The sequence below is a fragment of the Odocoileus virginianus genome, chromosome 2 (assembly GCF_023699985.2).
Source record: "Odocoileus virginianus isolate 20LAN1187 ecotype Illinois chromosome 2, Ovbor_1.2, whole genome shotgun sequence".
Lineage (NCBI taxonomy): Eukaryota > Metazoa > Chordata > Mammalia > Artiodactyla > Cervidae > Odocoileus > Odocoileus virginianus.
The window spans coordinates 18054843-18076769 of NC_069675.1; positions in this window are offsets into that span (position 1 = coordinate 18054843).

A 21927-nucleotide genomic window follows, 5' to 3' on the forward strand; every position below is an offset into this window, starting at 1 on the left:
AAATTAGAACACTTCCTAACACCATACACAAAGATAAACTCAAAGTGGATTAAAGACCTAAATGTAAGACCAGAAACTATAAAAGTCTTAGAGGAACATAGGCAGAACACTCAATGACATAAATCAAAGCAAGATCCTCTACGACCCACCTCCTAAAGTAACTGAAATAAAGACAAATGTAAACAAGTGGGACCTGATTAAACTTAAAAGCTTTTGCACAGCAAAGGAAACTATAAGTAAGGTGAAAAGACAACCCTCGGAATGGGAGAAAATAATAGCAAATGAAACAACTGACAAAGGATTAATTTCCAAAATATACAAGCAGCTCATACAACTCAATGCCAGAAAAGCAAACAACCCAATCAAAAAGTGGGAAAAAGAGTTAAGTCATTTCTCCAAAGAAGACATACAGATGGCTAACAAACACATGAAAAGATGCTCAACATTGCTCATTATTAGAGAAATGCAAATCAAAACTACAATGAGATAATCACTTCACACCAGTCAGAATAACCATCATCAAAAAGTCTACAAACAATAAATGCTGGAGAGGATGTGGAGAAAAGGGAATGCTCTTGCACTCTTGGTGGGGATGTAAACTGATACAGCCACTGTGGAAGATGGCATGGAGATTCCTTAAAAAACTAGGAATAAAACCACCATATGACCCAGCAGTCCCACTCCTAGGCATATACGCTGAGGAAACCAAAACTGAAGAAGACACATGTATCCAATTGTTCATTGCAGCACTATTTACAATAGCTAGAACATAGAAGTATCCTAGATGTCCATCAGCAGATAAATGGATAAAGAAGCTATGGTGCATAAACACAATGGAATATCACTCAGCCATAGAAAGGAACCGACTTGAGTCAGTTCTGATGAGGTTGCTGAACCTGGAACTTATTATACAGAGTGAAGTGAGTCAGAAAGAGAAAGATAAATATCATCTTCTAATGCATATATAGGGAATCTAGAAAAATGGTACTGAAGAATTTATTTACAGGACAGCAATGGAGAAACAGACATAGAGAATAGGCTTATGGACATGGGGAGAGGGGAGGAGAGGGTGAGATGTATGGAAACAGTAGCATAGAAACTTACATTACCATATGTAAAATAGATAGCCAATGGGAATTTTCTGTATGGCTCAGGAAACTCAAACAGGGGCTCTGTATCAACCTAGAGGGGTGGGATGGGGAGGGAGATGGGAGGGAGGTTACAAAAGGGAGGGGATATATGTGTACCTATGGCTGATCCATGTTGAGGTTTGACAGAAAACAACAAAATTCTGTAAAGCAATTATCCTGCAATAAAAAAATAAATTTAAAAAATATATATTAAAAAATGTGGACAAATCAATTTTTTCCTAATTATATGAAGAGAATGGTATAAAATTAAAATATAACAATATAAATACATTGCATTACATAATAATTAAACAAAAAAGAACTGCATAAAATCCTAACACATGAAGATAATCACTCTTAACATATTAATAAGTAGCTTTTCTAAAATATTATCTGTATGTGTGTTTGTGTCTTGATAAATGGACATAGAGATATAGATGTAAACAAAACAAGGTAAGATGAGATTCCACCATAATTGTTATATTATTATTTGCTTTAAAATAATCAACACTACATTAGGATATCTCTCCAATACAGTAAATATAGAACTACACAATCATTTTAATAACTATAATTTTCCATTACATAGGTTTATTTAATCAGCACTCCATTCAAGGACATTTAGTTTATTTTCAATATTTCAACTATGAATAACACTATGATGGACATCCTGGTTGTTAGATATTTGTATATTTGACCTTAGTCTCTTAGAAAAAGAGTTCTTGGAATAATAAATTTTCTCATAATAAGAATTATTTTCTTAGAATAAACTCTTAAAATTTTGACATCTGGATCAGGGATATGCCCAGCTAATATTTTGTAGTGTACTGTTAAACTGCCTTCCAGAAAAATTATACCAAGTTATGCTATCACCAGTAATTCATGGAAGTTATTTCTTTATCCCATCCTTGTTAATCTTGGATATTGTCAATCTTTAAAAATGTTTGTCAATCTGATAGATGGAGTATATTTTCTCACTATTTTGATTTTCATATATTTGACTATATTTAGTTTAACATCTTTTCGTATGTTTATTGATCATTTCTGTTTCTTCTTTGGGAGTTACCTGTCACATATTTCCATCTGAGAGGCAATGTTCATCAATTTTACTGATTTATGGTGTGATTTTTATATTAAGGTAAGACTGCTTTTAATCAAAACCAAGATGTGAGCCTAAAGAATCTAGTCTCCTTATAGACTTGTAACTGGATCAGAGGTCAGTTCCAAAAGTATTTTGAGAATTGAAAACATTCTTAGAAATTGGGTTTATTTTCCCAACATGACAGCAAGAGTGCATTTAAAAACAATACTTCTCTATATATCTGACTTATGTATATTTGTTGAAGAAAAATATTATAATCCTTAGGCTTGATTAAATGCCTGTGCTCTGGAATCAGATTGCCTGTCCTCAAATTCTGACTCTTTCATTCAGAATCTGGATGGCCAGTCATGTTATCTAACTATTCTGTGCCTTGGTTTCCTCATCTATAACATGAAGACAATAATAGTCCCTACTGCATAAAGTTGTTGGGAATTTAATGAGAATATGTGTGTGAGGCATTTAGAATTGAACTGAGAACATTTTAAGTGTTCAATATATATCAGCTATTATTAACTGCAATGATACTGTTTGGTTTCATGACCTGCTCAAACTTATTCTACTTTAAAACATTTCCACTATTAATACTTTAAAACATTTTTTAAATATATGTTTTATTGTTCTCTTTGCAGGTAAGCCATCCTGATGATCTCCTTAGACTCCTCACATTTCAATTTAGGAATTTAAAAGAGAGTTTTAGGGACTTCCTTGGTATTCCGGGGGTTAAGAATCTGCCTAGCAAGGCAAGGGACACAGGGTCGATCGCTGGTCGAGGATTCTGAATGATCCAGCTAGGTAATAGTAATTTTTACCTAGATTTAATCTATTACCTAAATAGATTTTGCATGCCACAGAGATACTGAGCCCACGCACTCTGTAGCCCACGAGCCACAACTAGAGAGCCCATGGGCCACAGCTGGGACCCGATGTAGCCAAATAAATAAATAAGAGTTCTAGAGTAAGAAACAAATAAGAAACCACAGGAAACTCTCTTTTTAGTTCTCTAGTGGCTTTTAGGATATCACAACATGAGACTGAGGAAAGACTTTCAAATCCTTGCACAGGTCTGAATGACATATATAGTCTGGGCATCACCTAAGTGGGATTTAGATAGCTGGGGGGCAGGACCAGGGTGGGCTTTCCAGGTGACACTAGTGGTAAAGAACCCATTTCCAATGCAGGAGATATAAGAGAAGCAGGTTCAATCTCTGGGTCAGAAGATCCCCTGGGGGAGGGAATGGCAACCTACTCCAGTATTCTTGCCTGGATAATCCCATGGACAGAGAAGCCTGGAGGGCTACAGTCCACAGGGTCGAATAGAGTAGGCCACAACTGAAGTGACTTAGCATGCATGCAGGACTGGGGTGAGCTGGTTGCAGAGGTGGTGGGAAAGACCTAGAAGCCAGGTTTGAAGGCTTGGGTAAACTCAAGGTTCTCAGTAGGTAAATGGCCACTGCTCTAATCTGCCAGTAAGGACATGGAAGCACCAAGCAGCCTAGCGAAGAGGTTCTGATCCCAAAATAAGTCAAGCGGAACAGATGCAATGTGTTGTGTGCTAAGTTGGTACTGGATAGAGGGTACTTATAGCATCATGGGCTTCCCTAATAAAGAATCCACCTGCAATGCAGGAGATCCCAGTTCAATTCCTGGGTCAGGAAGACCCCCTGGAGGAGGGATAGGCTACCCACTCCAGTATTCTTGCCTGGAGAATCCCCATGGACAGGGGAGCCTGGTGAGCTGCAGTCCACGGGCTTGCAAAGAGTTGGACAGAATTGAGCAACTAGGCACAGCACAGCACAAAGCATGGCATCATAGTGATGCAGGAGGGAAGTCACTGAGACCCAGATCTAAATCCTGACTCAGGCACATAGCTTATATCCTAGGTATAGTTAGGTAATTTCTCTTAGCTTCAGTACCTTTTCTGCAAAAATATGTTTGATCATACCCTATAATGAGATTGCTATAAGGATTAAAAGTTAAGATATCAAAAGCATGCAGCATCTACTCAATTCCATGTGCTCCATTGATGGAACCTAGCAAGGAAGCAGAGCAGATATTAAAAATGTTTAGGATCTAAACTGTGTGAACACTGAATAATCAGAACAAATGCCTGAGCAATGAAACCAGTGAGAAGGGATCCCCAGTGAATAGAAAAGTTGGTCCAGCCATAAAGAAAGGATGCAGGTCCACACATAACACTGGTGTTTTATAGGCTCCTTAAAGATGAGAAAGTGGTTTTCATACTAAGTAAGGATTTCAGAGTTTGGAGCTTGGAAAAGGAGCAAATATTCAACAGGTCCGCTTGGCCAATAATCTATAGCCAGATGGAGGAACAAAACAAAAGTTGTGGGGAGTTCTGTTTTCTAGAGACTGTACTTTGGGACTAGGTAAAGTGCCTCAGGGTGGGAGCAACTGGTTTGCATAAAAGCGGGTGGGGCCCACCAGAAGCTCAGACATCAAATGCCCAGGCAACAAAGACATCTTCACTCATCGACAGAGGTTAAGAGGCAGACAGCCAGGTGTTTAAACAAAAGAGATAAGATTGCAACTGTACCCTGAGTCAGGAAAAAGAGAGGGGAACTGATAAGAAATTTATTGGCTCTACGTTGTGGCAGTTGGAGGCAAGGTGTCCTTTCGTACTGCCTGCTCCTTAGTAGAACTGGAGTCAGAGTAAGAGCAGAGGTAAACAAATAAATGGCTGGGGTCAAGGAGCATGGTGGAGGGTTCCATGCTAGACTCACCATGTAGGAAATGGCAAAGAGCCAGCCAATTTAAGATCCTCAGCAGCCAGGACCTCATTTTCCTCATTTATAAAGTGAAGGAGTTGTACCTCAGGATCTCTGAGGCCTCTTCCAGTATTATAAGTTTCCTTTATTTCTGTTAGAAATCTCAAGGGGCCTCTAGTTTGAATGGTCTTCTACCTTCTTCACAAAATGTTGTTGCCTGGTAGATGCTGAGTAATACTATTTATAGTTGTTATTCATCTGAGAAAATATGGTTTTAATGAAAAGCTAGAAGCTTGTTCTCAGGTTCTAACCATGTGGCAAATAACAAAATGGAAAGCCGAAAGCTAAGTCTAACCCATTAAGCTTAGGAACTGCTCCTTTATTTTGGAATTTCAAAATCTATTGTGGCATGTTTGGCTTTGTGTCACAACTCATTATCACACAGCTCTGCTGTTTGCTGCATCTCCTGACCAGTTCTCTTGCTTCCATTCACTGTTCCTCTCTTACTCTGCTGCTAGAATGTCAACATTTTATTAAATATAAGGTGCCATCACTTGTAAGCAATCACATTATTTTATATATTTCTGAGAAAGAAAATAAACAACTGCCAATTGATCTATGACACACCATCAGTTGTGGGATGCTTCTGAGTTTCAGAGTTATTAAACTGTTTCTAAAGTGTTCATTGGAAGGACTGATGCTGAAGCTGAAACTCCAATACTTTGGCCACCTCATGCGAAGAGTTGACTCATTGGAAAAGACCCTGATTCTAGGAGGGATTGGGGGCAGGAGGAGAAGGGGAAGACAGAGGATGAGATGGCTGGATGGCATCACCGACTCGATGGACATGAGTTTGAGTAAACTCCGGGAGTTGGTGATGGACAGGGAGGCCTGGCGTGCTGCAATTCATGGGGCCGCAAAGAGTCGGACATGACTAAACAACTGAACTGAACTGAACTGAAAGTATGTCTTAAAATCAATAATAAATAGCATGTCTATAAAATAGGAATCAACTAAGTTCCCTTGGCCTGGAAGCTTACAAACACTGCCCATAGGATGAACTCTGAACTCTTCAACAGATTTGGGGCCTTCACCATCCTACCCAACCTTACTGGGCTTGTCTCCTAACACATGCCACCAGCTATCAAGTTGCCTCCAACCTTTTTTTTAACTTTTTATTTTGTATTGAAGTATGGCCAACTAACAATGCTGTGATAGTTTCACGTGGACAGCAAAGGGATTCAGCAGTACATACAGATGTATCCATTCTTACCCAAACTCCCCTCCCATCCAGGCTACCACATAACATTGAGCAGAGTTCCCTGTGGTATACAGTAAGTCCTTGTTGGTTATCCGTTTTAAATATAGCAGTGTATACATGTCGATCCCAAACTCTCTAACTATTGCTGCCCCTATTTTCCCACTAACAACCTTGAGATCTTTCTCTAAGTCTGTGAGCCTGTTCCTGTTTGGTAAATAAGTTCATTTATATCTTTTCTTATAACTGCAAAATCATATATTCTCTTCCTTCCTTCTACATTTACTAAACACCTACTATATACCAAGTCCTATTTTAAGTATATCACTGTTTTCTTTGTTTTGAATCTCCCTCTCTCAACCCATAAACCAGGTATCTATTTTTCCTTCAAGATCCAAACCAGCCATCTTCTCATTCATGAAAAAGTTTTGTGAAACTTTCTCCAGTTTTCCTCACATAGACTTAGCTTTGTAAGCTTCTGTTACATTGTGTTGAAACAGTTAACGCACTAGTTGCCCATCCTAGACAGCAGTCCCCTCAAGCACACAAAAAAGTGACATTTATTTTTGTAATCAGGATAGGGATTAAGAGACATTTATTTTTGTAATCAGGTTAGGGATTAAGAATGTGGAATCCTGCTTCCTGGTTTCAAAGTCCCTTTCCTGCCTAGTGGGAAATCATGAACCCTAAGTGGGGAGACAGACATGAAAAGTGACATTTTTTGACTTCTCTAGTAGACCAGTGGTTAAGGCTCTACACTTCCACTGCAAGGGGCACTGGTTCAATCCCTGGTCAGGGAAGTTTTGCATGTTGTGCCCTATGGCAAAAGAAATAAGTGACATTTTCCAGGAAGTACAGACTGCTGGGGAGTACAGTCACTATGAGGTGAAGTTCTTAGGTTTGAACTTCATACAGACCAGAAGTACTATGAACCACAGACTATATAACCCATCTCACAAGTTTTGCAAGTAGCAAACCTTCAGTGAATATCTGAACTTATTACAGGTTAAGAAAAAAAAATTCCATCCTTAAAAACACTAGAAGACTTATTAAGACTTACTATATGCACTGAATCCTGCAGGTGCTAACTTCCTGAGTGACTGGTGAGAAAAATGAAACTCTTATTAAATCACATATTCAAAGTCACACAGACAGTGTTAAGCACAATCTGAATTTGATCCCAGGTCAATGTGATTACCAAGATCAAACTTTCCATTAGAGTACTTTATGGCATAGTACCTCATCATCACTGAAGAGATTCCTCATTTGGCTAATAATTCTTCAAGGGAAAAAATGGATAGTCTTCTTCAATTACCTGTGATTGGTGTTAATTTGTTCTCCCTGGCAAATCTAAAAGGAAATATGACATGATTTTTGGCAATAATCAATTGATGATGAAGACACTTTTGGCATCTCTTTACTGTATTTTCTTCCTGCAAGGTTTCATGCCTTATCTTAATCTTCCAATTTTCTAGCTAATCTCAGACCAACAGTCATTTACATAGTCACAGCCTACTGGTAACTAGCAATTGGTCAATGAACTTGATTTCTCCCATGAACTTTAGTTGGAGTTTGAAAAATCTAGTGAAGAACAAATAATGTAGGCAGTAAGATGATCAAGATCTCTAGTTGAAGTTCCAAACAGAATAAACCCAAGGCGAAACACCCCAAGACGCATATTAATCAAACTAACAAAGATCAAACACACAGAACAAATATTAAAAAGTAGCAAGGGAAAAGCAACAAATAACACACAAGGGGATCCCCATAAGGATAACAGCTGATCTTTCAGTAGAAACTCTTCAGGTCAGTAGGGAATGGCAGGACATACTTAAAGGGATGAAAAAGAAAAACCTACAACCCAGATTACGATACCCAGGAAGGATCTCATTAAAATATGAAGGAGAAATCAAAAGCTTTACAGACAAGCAAAAGCTGAGAGAATTCAGCACCACTAAACCAGCTCTTCAACAAATGCTAAAGGAGCTTCTTTAGACAGGAAACACAGAAAAAGGTTTATAAACTCAAACCCAAAGCAACAAAGTAAATGGCAACAGGATCATACTTATCAGTAATTACCTCAAATGTGAATGGGTTGAATGTCCCAACCAAAAGACAAAGACTGGCTGAATTGATATGAAATCAAGACCCCTGTATATGCTATCTACAAGAGACCCACCTCAAACCAAGGGATACATACAGACTAAAAGTGAAGGGCTGGAAAAATATATTTCATGCAAATGGAGGCCAAAACAAAGCAGGAGAAGCAATATCCAAATCAGATAAAATAGACTTTGAAATAAAGACTGTGAAAAGAGACAAAGAAGGACACTACATAATGATCAAAGGATCAATCAAAATACAAGAAGATATAACACTTATAAATATATATCCACCCAACATAGGAGCATCTCAAAACATAAGGCAAAAGATAACAAGTATGAAAGGGGAAATTAACAGTAACACAATAATAGTGGGAGACTTTAATACCCTACTCATACCTGTGGATAGATCAACCAAACAGAAAATTATCAAGGAAACACAAACTTTAAATGATACAATGGATCAGTTAGACCTAATTGATATCTATAGGACATTTCATCCCGAAACAATGAATTACACCTTTTTCTCATGTGCACATGGAACATTCTCCAAGATATATCACATCCTGGGCCATAAATCTAGCCTTGGTAAATGAAAAAAAGTGAAATCATTTCAAGCATCTTTTCTGATTACAATGCAGTTAGATTAGATGTCAACTACAGGAAAAAAACTACTAAAAATATAAACATATGGGGGCTAAACAACACCCTTCTGAATAACCAACAAATCATGGAAGAAATCAAAAAGGAAATCAAAATATGCATAGAAACAAATGAAAATGAAAGCACAACAACCCCAAACCTGTGGGATTCAGTAAAAGCAGTGCTAAGGGGAAGGTTCATAGCAATATAAGCTTACCTCAAGAAACAAGAGAAAAATCAAATAAACAACCTAACTTTACACCTAAAGCAACTAGAAAAAGAAGAAATGAAGAACCCCAGGGTGAGTACAAGGAAAGAAATCATAAAAATTAGAGCAGAAATAAATGAGAAAGAAACAAAGGAGACTATAGCAAAAATCAACAAAACTAAAACCTGGTTCTTTGATAAGATAATTAAAATAGACAAACCATTAGCCAGACTCATCAAGAAAAGAAAGTAGAAGAATCAAATCAACAAAATTAGAAATGAAAATGGAGAAATCACAACAGACAACATAGAAATACAAAGGATTATAAGAGACTACTGTCAGCAACTATGTGCCAATAAAATGGAAAACTTGGAAGAAATGGATGAATTCTTAGAAAAGTATAACCTTCCAAAACTGAACCAGGAAGAGATAGAAAATCTTAGCAGATCCATCACAAGCATGGAAATAGAAACTGTAATGAAAAATCTTCCAACAAACAAAAGCCCAGGACCAGATGGCTTCACAGGTGAATTCTACCAAAAATTTAGAGAAAAGCTAATACCTATCCTACTCAAACTCTTCCAGAAAATTGCAGAGGAAGGTAAATTCTCAGACTTATTCTAAGAGGCCATCATCACCCTAATGCCAAAACCAGACAAAGATGCCACAACAAAAGAAAACTACAGGCCAATATCACTGATGAACATAGAAGCAAAAATCCTCAACAAAATTCTAGCAAACAGAATCCAACAACATACTAAAAAGATCATACATCATGACCAAGTGGGCTTTATCCCAGGGGTGCAAGGATTTGTCAATATTTGCAAATCAATCAATGTGATACACCACATTAACAAATTGAAAGATAAAAAACTACATGATTATCTCCATAGATGCAGACAAAGCCTTTGACAAAATTCTACATCCATTTATGATAAAATCCCTCCAGAAAGCAAGCATAGAAGGAACATACCTCAACATAATAAAAGCCATATATGATAAACCCACAGCAAACATTATCCTCAATGGTGAATTGAAAGCATTTCCCCTAAAGTCAGGAACAAGACAAGGGTGCCCACTCTCACCACTACTAGTCAACATAGTTTTGGAAGTTTTAGCCACAGCAATCAGAGAAGAAAAAGAAATGAATCCAGATTGGAAAAGAAGAAGTAAAACTCTCACTGTTCACAGATGACATGATCCTCTACATAGAAAAACCTAAAGACACCACAATTACTAGAGCTAATCAATGAATATAGTAAAGTTGTAGGATATAAAATTAATACACAGAAATCCCTTGCATTCCTATATACTAACAATGAGGAAACAGAGAAATTAAGGAAACAATCCCATTCACCACTGTGACAAAAAGAATAAAATACTTAGGAATAAACCTACCTAAAGAAACAAAAGACCTGTATATATAAACTATAAAACACAGATGAAAGAAAACAAAGATGACACAAATAGATGGAGAAATATACCATGTTCATGGATTGGAAGAATCAATATAGTGAAAATGAGTATATTACCCAAAGCAATCTGCAGATTCAATGCAATCCTTATCAAACTACCAATGGTATTTTTCAGAGAACTAAAACAAATAGTTTCACAATTTATATAGAAACTTAAAAAAAAACTCAAAAAGCCAAAGCAATCTTGAGAAAGAAGAATGGAACTGGAGGAATCAACCTGCCTGACATCTGACTATCCTACAAAGCTACAGTCATCAAGACAGTATGGTGCTGGTGCAAAGACAGAAATATAGATCAATGGAACAAAATAGAAAGCCCAGAGATAAATCCATGCACCTATAGACACCTTATCTTTGACAAAGGAGGCAAAAATATACAATGGATAAAAGACAATCTCTTTAACAAGCGGCACTGAGAAAACTGGTCAATCATGTGTAAAAGAATGAAACTAGAACACTTTTAACACCATACACAAAAATAAATTCAAAATGGATTAAAGATCTAAATGTAAGACCAGAAACTATAAAACTCCTAGTGGAAAGCATAGGCAGAACATTCTCTGACATAAATCACAGCAAGATCCTCTATGACACACCTCCCAGAGTAATGGAAACAAAAGCAAAAATAAACAAATGGGACCTAATGAAACTTAAAAGCTTTTGCACAACAAAGGAAACTATAAGCAAGGTGAAAAGACAGCCCTCAGATTGGGAGAAAATAATAGCAAACGAAGCAACAGACAAAGGATTAATCTCAAAAATATACAAGCAACTCCTTCAGCTCAACTCCAGAAAAATAAATGACCCAATCAAAAAATGGGCCAAAGAACTCAACAGACATTTCTCCAAGGAAGACATACAGATGGCTAACAAACACATGAAAAGATGCTCAACATCACTCATTATCAGAGAAATGCAAATCAAAACCACAATGAGGTACCATTATATGCCAGTCAGGATGGCTGCCATCCAAAAGTCTACAAACAATAAATGTTGGAGAGGGTGTGGAGAAAAGGGAACCCTCTTACACTGTTGGTGGGAATGCAAACTAGTACATCCACTATGGAGAACAGTGTGGAGATTCCTCAAAAAACTGGAAATAGAACTGTCATATGACCCAGCAATCTCACTGCTGGGCATATGCACCAAGGAAACCAGAATTGAAAGAGACACGTGTACCCCAAGGTTCATTGCAGCACTGTTTATAATAGCCAGGACATGGCAGCAACCTAGATGTCCATCGGTGATGAATGGATAAGAAAGCTGTGGTACATATACACGATGGAATATTACTCAGCTATTAAAAAGAACACATTTGAATCAATCAGTTCTAACGAGGTGGATGAAACTGGAGCCTGTTATACAGAGTGAAGTAAATCAAAAAGAAAGGCACTAATATAGTATATTAACACATATATATGGAGTTTAGAAAGATGGTAACGATGACCCTATACATGAGACAGCAAAAGAAACACAGATAAAAAGAACAGACTTTTGGATTCTGTGGGAGAAGGCGTGGGTGAGATGATTTGAGAGAATAGCATTGAAACATGTATATTACCATATATGAAATAGATGACCAGTCCAAGTTCAATGCATGAAACGGCACTCAAAGCTGGTACATGGGGACAACCCAAAGGGATGGGATGGGGAGGGAGGCGGAAGGGGGCTTTGAGATGGGGGACACATGTACACCCATGGCTGATTCATGTCAGTGTATGGCAAAAACCATCACAATATTGTAAAGTAATTAGCCTCCAATTAAAATAAATAAATTAATCTAAAATAAAGATCTCTAGTCATTTCTATTCTATTGTTTTCCTCTATTTCTTTGCATTGTTCACTTAAAAATCTTACATTTCCTAGCTATTCTTTGAAACTCTGCATTCAGTCAGGTATATCTTTCCCTTTTTCCTTTTCCTTTTGCCTCTCTTCTTTTTTCAGCTATTTGTAAGCCCTCCTCAGACAACCAGTTTGCCCTGTTGCATTTTTTTTCCCCTTGGGGATAGATTTGGTCACCTCCTCCTGTTCAGTATTATGAACCTCTGTATATTGTTCTTAGGCACTCTATCAGATCTAATCCTTTGAATCTAATTGTCACCTCTATAGTGAATAGTCAATAGTCAATCTGTTTGTCACTGTATAATCATGAGGGATATGATGTAGGTCGTACCTGAATGGTCTAGTGGTTTTCCCTACTTTCTACAATTTAAGCCTGAATTTTGCAACAAGGAGCTCATGATCTGCGCCATAGTCAGCTCTAGGTCTTGTTTTTGCTGACTTCTGACAAAGAGCTTCTCCATCTTTGGCTACAAATAATATAATCAATCTGATTTCAGTATTGACCATCTGGGGGTCAATAACCTCAGATACGCAGATGATACCACTCTAATAGCAGACAGTGAAGAGGAACTAAAGAGCTTCTTGATGAGGGTGAAAGAGGAGAGTGAAAGAAAACTGGCTTAAAACTAACATTCCAAAAACTAAGATCATTGCATCCAGTCCCATCACTTCATGGCAAATAGATGGGGAAACAATGGAAACAGTGACAGATTTTATTTTCTTGGGCTCCAAAATCAATGCAGACAGTGACTGCAGCTATGAAGTTAAAAGACACTTGCTTCTTGAAAGAAAAGTTATGACAGACCTAAACAGCATATTAAAAAGCAGAGACAGCTGACAAACGTCCATATAGTCAAAGCTATGGTTTCTCCAGTAGTCACGTATGGATGTGAGAGTTGGACCATTAAGAAGGCTGAGAGCCAGAGAACTGATGCTTTCGACTGTGGTGCTGGAGAAGATGCTTAAGAGTCCCTCAGACTGCAAGGAGATCAAACCAGACAATTCTGAATGAAATCAACCCTGAATATTCATTGGAAGGACTGATGTTGAAGCTCCAATACTTTGGCCACCTGATTCAAAGAGCTGCATCATTAGAAAAGATTCTGATGCTGGGAAAGATTGAGGGCAGGAGGAGAAGGGGGCAACAGAGGATGAGATGTTTGGAGGGCATCATTGAGTCAAGGGACATGAGTTTGAGCAAACTCCAGAAAATAGTGAAGGAAAGGGGAACCTGGTGTGCTGCAGTTCATGGGATCACCGAGTCAGACCCAACTTAGCAACTGAACAACAATAAGATGATCAAAATGCATTAAGCTATCAAAGATAATTAATGACAGAGGATATAGATATGATGTCAATATATTAAATATAAAACAAAAATATTAAAATATGCCTTAAGATCCACTGAGAAATCAGAGAAGGTGCTGATTTAAAGTCTGTGGATGTAATGAGGTTGATGCTAGTAGGAAAGCTTCAAAGAGGAGCACACATAGGCAGTCTTGCCAAAGAGGTTTGGAGAGGAAGTAGTATATTCTGAAGGACTTGGAAAAAAAAAGGAAAATGAGGATTTGAAAAGCCTCATTCTTTAATGAGTTGCACAGGACCCAGGATCTTGGTGACCCACAATAAAGTCATGAGTAGAGACTGTCTAAGCCTGTGGAAGCTCAGGAAATAAAACTCACTGGGCAAACATAATATATTTAGATGGCCATCCTCTCATTTGAGTTAGTGGAAAGTTTTGATATTACTTATTTTATTACCACTAATCAGTACTAACAAAAAGCTAAGGTCTTCTTGGAATACCATAATATTTAAAATATTTTAAATGCCAGGATTGGTAACCTAGTCATTATATATTCATTATACAGTCTACAGACAACTGCAAGTTAGTAATAAGTGCATGTCAAAATTGCATCTTGTCTGAGAATGTATAGTAATAGCAAATGTAAGAATAAATGGTTAATGTTATTTCTGTTAAAGCTAAAATAACAGGTTAGGCTAACTGCTCTAACAGATAAGCCCCAAATCTCAGTGACTTATCACAGTAAAGATTCATTTCTCATTGAAATTACAGACTCCTGAGATTCCGTGAAGTAGGTATATGTGAATATGTCTGTACATGGGAGGTCTGCTTCATGCAGTCATGCAGGACCCAGGATCTACCACTTAATGGTTTGAGACTCTTCCAGGGCTTCAGGATCCCCGGTGGCATGCTGTGCAGCCAGCTAGCTGAGAGAGAAGGAAAAAATACACAGGATTCTGGAAAACATACAGGAATAAAGGCAAGCAAGCCTGGAAAAGGTCCCCACCACATCTATTTATATTCCAGGTGCCCATCTACTGAAAAGAAAGTGCTAAGTGTTGTCTAGCTGTGTCCTGAATGAAAGAAGGAATATGGATATTGGTAAGCACTATCACTATCCCCAGAAAATAGGTAATAAATTCTCATTTCAGTGACAAAACAGCTGCATGATATATAGCTTATGAATATAAAAAAAATCAGGATTCTGATGAACATTATCATATCAGAATTTACATTGAGATAAGTGATGTCTCCTTTCTGCTGTTACTTGGAAAAGCTGTATGTTTATTGCATGAAAGCCACTGATGACTCGCACTTTTTAAAAATTGTGATATAATTGACATATAACATTATATAATTTACAGGTGTACAACATAATGATTCAATATTTGTATATGTTGTGGAGTTATCACCATATTTTAAACTCTTTAAAAAAGATTTTCTCTGGAATATGTGTTGGTTCTTTTAAACATTCACAACAAATATCCATTCTTAGAAGATGAATTTGATACCATAAAAACTAAGTTACAATAAGTTGGGTCAGATACAAAGATTAAACAATGAGTTTTATTTTTTCATGAGATTCATGAGGCAATTCCAAAATAAATACTTTCAGAATGCATTGAGTAATGATATCACTGTTGAAAAAAATATAGCTGTATTTCTTAACATAGATACCATTTGTTGTTGTTTAGTCACTAAATTGTGTCTGACTCTTTTGCGACCCTATGGACTATAGCCCGCCAGGCTCCTCTGTCCATGGGAGTTCCCAGGCAAGATTACTGGAGTGGGTTGCCATTTCCTTCCCCAGGGGCTTCTTCCCAACCTGGCGATCGAACCTGAGTCTCCTGCTTTAGCAGGTGGATTCTTCACCATTGAGCAACCAGGGAAGCCCAGATGCCATTTAGATTTGGAGAAAGGCATCTGCAATTCAGATCTATGAACCTTCAGGCTGTTCAAACCAGGAAACAGAACAGGCGGCTAGGCAGTCAAGAGAATATGGGGAGGTGGGTAGCACTGCAGGAGTGAAAATCTCTCTTTGTTGCCATAGCTCAAGAGTCTCTCCTCACTTTTCTCACTCTTATTTTTTTTCCAGACATTGAGAAGAACACTCATAAGCAGAGAATATCAACTAAAATAGCTTTACCTTTTGGATGGATCTCAATTATTTATTCCCTTTCATTAATTTGGTTTTGTAAAAAGTCCTTTCTTAGGAAAAAATTTTTAATGAAGGACATAACAATGTCCTTTAAAATCCTACTGCATACAGTTTATCAGGCTACATGATTTGGTAATATGTAATATTAACATATTTGATGATTCATAGTTAAAGCCTCCAAATATTGAACATTTTAAAGCGTCTAATAAAACAATGGATGCAAACCAAAAAAAAAAAATTTTTTTTTTAAGTTAAAAAAAAGTTTTGCAATGTAATGTGCTTTCCAAGCAACAGGGAAAGGTTTTTAACAAGGCCCTCTACCCTGGGGAGATGAGCACTTTCACTAAATGTTGGAGAGAATGTGTGCGATAAGAGTTTGTAGGAGGCAATCTGGCAATGCATGTAAAAAAAAAGCCTACTTTTGGACCCACAATTATCAATTCCAATTTAGGAAATGCCCAAAGAAAATCACTAGACAGTTTGTAAATTTGGCTAAATAAGAACCCATTGCAGCTTTGTTTATGACAGTGAAAATGTAAAATAAACAAACAAAAAATCCTAACAGTATATTATGTCATGATTAAATATAACACAGTATGCCCATTCAATAAAATGATATTCAGTGATAAAAAGGATGCAGTTATTGACCCTAAAGATCAATATGCTATGTATATGGATATGTAAAAAAGCAATTATAAATTAGGATGATTAGTCCATCTTTCATTTTATACTGTATAGGGGAAAAGAAGCCTTCAAGATGTATAACAAATGTTATTACAGTGGTTTATGGGTAGTGTTATTTTTTTCTTTTAAAAAAAATCCTTATACTTTCTCAACCTCCCCCTCAATGGGTATATATTTGTAAAAAATATATACTAGGAGTAGTATTGCATAATGTGGATTCTGGAGCCATACTGTCTGGTTTTGCATCCCATTTTTTCCTTTTATATAAATATTCTATTGAGCATATCATTTAACCTTTCTGTGTCTCTGGTTTCTCACTGCAAAATGCAAGTAATTCTGTACCTACCTCACCAGGCTGGAGTGAGGATTAGAAGTGGTAATATGCTATGTTGTGCTAAGTCACTTCAGTCATGTCTGACTCTTTGTGACCACATGGACTGTAGCCTGCTAGGCTCCTCTGTTCATGGGATTCTCCAGGCAAGAAACTGGAGTGAATTGCCATGCCCTCCTCCAGGGGATCTTCCTGACCCAGGGACTGAACCTGTGTCTCCTGCATTGGCAGGCAGGCTCTTTACCACTGGTGCCACCAGGGAAGCCCCAGAAGTGGTAATTACCCAAAAGTGGTAATATACCCAGGTAATTTGTCAATATGCATAAAGCAAACACTATATATATAGTAATTCAGTAATTAGGAAAATAATGGAGCTTTTCCCATTTTTAGAAAAATACAAATCACTATTTTCATATGCAAATTAGTGAAGAAAGCCAGATACCCTCACAGATACTAACAATTTTAAAGTAGTTTCACAAAAAACAATAAAACTGCAAAGGAAAGCAACCTGCCACTCCTCAAATTACTGCATGAGGCAGCTAAGTACACTAGGTTCCAAATAAGAAAGTCACAAACACAGTTCTGAGTCCTTGCAAATCACACAACCTCCTGTGCCTCCGATTCCTCAGTTATGAAGTGGAGACCACAGAAGCATTGGAGATTCTATAAGGCAATGGCCTTATAGGGCCATTCTCTAGATTTGTCAAAATAAGCTCTGTGAAGTGCTTATTAGCAAGCTCTCTGTAAAGGTTAGCTATTATTATTATCATTATTATTAGTGACTATCCTTGAAAATAAGTCTGACTGGAATGGGTCCAAGAAAATATCACAAACACCCCGAGATTAGACAGAGTGCCAAAGTGGGACCAAACGACTGATTAGAAGAAGAAGAAAAGCGAATTTCTGGTCTGGCAGATGCTGCTTAGAAATAGGTGCTGAGATATCACAGAGCAGGGATCCCAGCTCAAGCATAAAACCCAAGGAGACTCTCAAGTGGAAGGACTCTAAAAATAAAAATAGAAAAAGAGAACAGCCGTTTTATCCACACTGTACCCTGGGTGACCGGTCCTCTACATTCCAGTCTCCCTTTTACAGAGGAGGAAACAGATTCAGAAAAGATGAATACTTTGTTCAAAATGGTGTGTAAACAGCAAAGAGAGGTGTGTGTGGAGGTGGTGGTAGACAAGATCCTAGGCTAAACCTTAAAGAGAATCTGTGCTCTGTGCACATCCTTGCCAACTCTGGAGCAGCGGTCATAAAAGGGCAGGACACATAAGACAGGGACCACTTCCCCTTAGTAAAAATGAGTCCAAGTACCAAGTTCAGAGTCCAATATCAGACGCTTAGCCCCCAATCTAGGTATCCTCCTGTGTCACTGAAACGGCCCAAGCCTAGAAGACTGAGAACCCACGTAGAGTGAGTGAATCCAAGCTGAGGGGGAGCAGAGAGATGGGGGAAGAAGGTGAAAGGAGCTAGGCTGCTTGTCTCGGTTTTGTCGTATCTTTCTTGTCTGTATGCAGCATCTTTATAAAACGAGACTTTCCGCAACTCAATTCTAAGAGTCTGTGTGTCTGACTCAAAAGATAACTTCTACATTTCTATTTTCGTCTCAAGAACAGAATATCCGCACAGCAACTTCCCAGAACTGACTACAGTAGAGAGGCTAGGCTAGACAGACACTGTATCTAGGGAGGAGGGCCCTAACACTATTACCATCTCATTTCCACTTGCTGCTAGGCCCCCAACTGGGCACTTTGATTCTCAGTCATTTTCAGCGATGCAGCAAACCCCTCCCCTCCAACCCCCGCATCGGCCAATAGAGGGCGGACTGTCTCTTCTTCCAGAAGTCTATCAGCCGCATGTTCTTGATTCCTTTTCCTTTCAGACCTGTTCGGTTCCAAACCCACCCCACCCCGGTTTAGAAGACTCTCTCCTTCCCCACCAGCCCTTTCAAGTGCTTTCTGTAAAGAGGCATTTCCTAAAATCTAGAGAGAAGGGCGACAGATGGAAAAGTTCAAACACCCTTTTGTCTGTAATTCTTCCATCCCTGTACGCATGCGTTCTTAGAAGTTCTGGCCTCTCCAATGAGCTGTCAATCTAATGGGGGTGAATCAGAACTGTCTAGAAAAAGGTTTATATTACAACATATTTATTTACATATTTTATCTATATATATAACATGATAAATGTAAGCGGAGGCGATTACAAAACGCGATAGAACAGCTAAGGGAATAAGCTCAAGACTCTTCCCAGAAGAAGAGGCATTAAATCATATTCCATGTACGCTTCCCTTGTATTTGTACATGCCTTTCAGGGTCTGTATAATCCCCACCAGTTCCCTCTCTCCCTTGACCCCCAGTTGTCACCACGTTGGGCCCACCTAATCTCTCTTCTGAATCCTTAGTCTGGTTTCTGAAGATGAGGGAATCCTTTTGTGTCTGAGCCCCAATCTCATCGCCTTGGCTTCTGGCCACCTACTGTCTCTCCTGGATCCCAGAGAGGAAATGGCTATTTCATAACTGAGCTCCTGCTTTACACCCTGTTTCAGATAAGCTGCTGGGCCCTTGCAGGTTTCTTATTTGCCACTAGTTACAGGCTTTAAGGAACTATGCTTGTTTTCTCTTTTGTTTCTCTATTAAAGCTATGGTAAAGGACCATGGGTAAGGAATTTTCTCAGCTGTTACACCCAAATTAGTGTACATTTGACTTCAATGCCATGAGGAGTCAGACTATCACCTGTGTTGATCCACCTTCCAGAAGGTTCTACCTCTGGAATCCCAGAAACAATGTCCCTTGCTTGTGTTCAATCTCTAGGTTTCTCTAACTTTAATATACTGCCTTTAAAAATAAAATAAACAAACATAAAAGCAAGACCATGGCAATGATTCTCTTTTCTTTCAACTACAGTAGCTTTTTCACTTCTGTATTTTTTTTCCATCACCTGACCTTGGCTTTTCCTCTTAAGTCCTACAATGTTATCTGCTACATTTTAATAATGTCTTTATACTTGTATTTGAACAGAAATATAGATAACCTCCTCTGCAAGAGTGGAAAGGGCCTTTTAACACAGCTCAATGATGACAGATTGTTGGCAAATCCCACGGTGGAGTACTGGTGCCTTGTTGGGGTCCAAGAAACAAGCATGTTTAACAGCGTTGTATGTTTTATTGTTCTTGAATTTTGCTAATGGAATATCAAGCATACCTGAAATGATTTTACCACTTAATACTTATAATTATAGAACGTTAGGGTATGAGTTCCTTTGGAGATCATCTACACAACTGCAGGAACTGCCTCTACAACATCCCTGGAAAGGAGTCATCTCAACAGCTCTTTAAATGCTTCCAGAAAATGGTATGCTCACTCCCCACTTTCCACTGCTGATAATCAGTGATAATTAATGAGCCTCCTCCCCTTCTCAGGACAAAGAACTATGACTGGAGAAATGTTTCATTTTCTGATTCCAGTGACTGAGGAATATTCCACTGGTACCTTTGGCTTTTCCATTCAGGATTAGAGTGGTTAAATCAAAATGTTTATAAGAAGTATAAATTTGTTCCGCAAACAGAAGATTTCAAAGGCATCTTTGTTCCTTCTCTCCTTACACTGCCCTGCTATAACTTTGGGTTCATTAGTCAGGATTTTCAGATCCACTTGGCTGCCACCTTCCTGCAGCCAGACCATCTTGGATCAAAAGGTCGGCAGGCCATTCCCATCTCACACCTGCCACAAGATCTGATTTTTCTTTTCCCCCACACTGATCCTAGTCACTTTCTGTTAATTCACTAATTTCATTGACCCTGTAACACACCCTGTGAATGGTGGGCCATTACAGAGCCTATCACTTCGAGGTGCTTTTTCTGACAACTACAGATGAGAAACAACCCCCACACGATGCATTCTGCACCACTTCAGCTGCTTCTTTACCTGGTTTAACACAAAGAACATCTTGTTTATTAGCACATTCACAGAAAATGAAAAAATTAAACACCACTTTTGTCCACCACCTTGGGGAAAAGGGGGCAATGACAGATGATATTAATGATGCATGAGATATGCAGGTCTAGTCATGTCAAGGGGCTTCAGTAATCCAATTCGGCCTTACTCAAGGGAGGAAAATTCACCTCTACTTTCCATCCGCCCCCTCCTTTAATGAAGCACTTCGGCACAGACGGCAGAGCGACAAAATACACCAGGATGTGGACAACTAAAACGCTCTCGAGCTACAGCGGCCCCCAACAGTCTTCCCTCCTATCCTCCGGAATATTTATCTAGACCTTTTAAAGCACTTAATTAATTCACCAGCAGCTTCGCTGGAGGCGTCTCGAGCGTTCCAAGACTCCATTACAGAATATCTTTTACAAAGTCTATTCCCAGCTCGAGTGGAAGATGGATTCTCATCCAGTTTTGCAGAGGTTCCATGCGTTTTGCTTCCCTTTCCCGGGTCACGATCCGGCGGGCGCCCCAGCCAAGGGCTGCAGCCTTCCCCTCCGCCCCGAGCTCCAGGTTCTCCGCCACTCTCCGAGCTCAAAGCGTTCCCCGGAGGTGCAGCTGCTTCGCCCTCGGGACTCCCAAGCCAGCCACGGCGGCCCTGAAGGCTGGCGGGCTCTCGGGGACGCCGCGACTCTCGTAGCTCGCCGGTGCGCCCGAGCCGCAGCGCGCCGGCGATGCCGGAGCGGGAGAGGCGCGCGAAGACTCGGCCGCAGGGCCGGCTCGGTGCGCCGGGCTCGGGGAGGCGGAGGGGAAGAGGGGGAGGAGGAGGAGGCGTGCGAGGGAGGAAGGGCCCGGCCGCCGGGGAGGGAGGGCGGAGGAGGGGGAGGGGGCCGGCCGGGCCAGGGGGTGGGGGGGGGCAGCCAATGAGCGGCGCGCGGCGCGGGGCGGGGGGGGCGCGGGTTGGGGGATGAGGTAGGATGGGGGAGGGCGCAGCCCGAGCGGCGGAGGCTCGAGCCATAAACAAGCGCCCGGAGGAG